Raw genomic sequence first — 1,604 nt, 5'->3', positions numbered from 1 at the left:
ATTCCGCCTCCTGTCAAACAGCTGTGTGAGACCGGTTAATGTTCAGGTGCCGGAGCTGCTGCAGAGTCGATTCTTTGGAGCAGCTCATATGTCAGCCATGCGTTATCTATAGAATGAGTAAGTCAACAGCGAAAAACAGGGTTCAAAGTGCACCGGGTGTCCCTCCTCCCCCTCCTCCTCCTCCTCACTCCAATCAGCAGACATCCCCGCAGACAATCAGGACACCAAACGCAAGTCAATGATGATCAAACGTGACTTTTAATGAGTGTCGGTTGGGTTAGCTGGGAGTCGGCATGTGTTGCGAGGCTGCAGTTCTGTGAAGTTAAATGGACCAATGTGCTCTTCTAACCACCATGTTTATAGAAATCTAAGAAATCTTGGAACTCTTATTCAATCAGAAGCGCAAAAAGAATCACAACACAAGCAGGAGGCGTCAGATTTATGGACGGTCCAGATAAGTTTGGGGGGCTAAATGGTGAAATCCTGCAAGTAGATCCCTTGGAAAGATGATTGTTGGAGCGTCTTGCAGGAGAGAGGGAGGTGTCACTCCTCCGCTCGCCGTTGCACTGTGTAATTACTGCGGGAGCTGCTGCATTGTGACTATTTTTGACAAGACTGTGACACAGATGGATTCCACCGCAGAGACTCGCAAAAAGTCAAGGGGCCGAGGCTGCAGCGATGTGACGGGGGGATGAAGGGATCTTTTCAAAGAGAGGGAGAGAAAGAAAGCCGACAGATGGTCGGGACTCGGTCCATTTCTGTTCTTTTTTTTCTTCTTTCCTTTCTTGCAGGGACGACGCTTAAAGCAGGGGGAGATTCTAAAGTTGGGTCACATCAGCTGGAGGGAGAACATTTGATTTAATATATTAGAAGGAGAGTGCACACTGCTTTTTCCTGTCATGTCTTGTGGGTAACGTAGTTACGGATGGCGCTCGTCCATGGGTCGTCCTCATGACACATGTTCGCTGTTTCCAAGTATGTCATGGCTATGGGCAGTGTGTGTGTGTGTGTGTGTGTGTGTGTGTGTGTGTGTGTGCCACGTGTTGCATCTGTCAGCAGGCTTCATTGTTGAGCCCCCCCAGTCTCATGTAATACCATCATACATGTGTGTCGAAACAGATAATCTGCTCTTCCTTTACTCTTCACATGTGATGTCTATCGACTGGATCGACTGTTTCCTCTCCAAATTCCTGCCTTTTTTTCTTCTTCCACATTTGCCCCGTTGTGGGTTTGTTTTTCTTCTTTGAGATTGTCTGAGAGCAGAAAAAAAGAAGCGAGTGTGGCTTTTTCTTTTAAAAAGCGTCCCTTCCGAAGCCCTGCATGTCTCTCCGTGGCTGCCGTGCCAAGGTACATTAGTCAGACCGCTTCCTGAGAGGCCCCGTTTTCATGCCATGGTTTGTAATTTAATTTAAGGGCTAAATACTAAGACAAGGCCGTATCTGATTACACCATGGAGCAGCCATAGAGGGATGTATGAATGTCCCTCACAAACACAATTATTAATATTAAAGAAGCCGGATTTGACACTGCTGCACTCGAGTCCTCCACACTCTGCTTGCTTCAGGTGGGTGTGGGCTTTGGGACAGGCCCCAGACCAGGGACGC

Source organism: Eutrigla gurnardus (assembly GCF_963514095.1).
Source record: "Eutrigla gurnardus genome assembly, chromosome: 8".
Lineage (NCBI taxonomy): Eukaryota > Metazoa > Chordata > Actinopteri > Perciformes > Triglidae > Eutrigla > Eutrigla gurnardus.
This window is presented reverse-complemented; position numbering follows the sequence as displayed.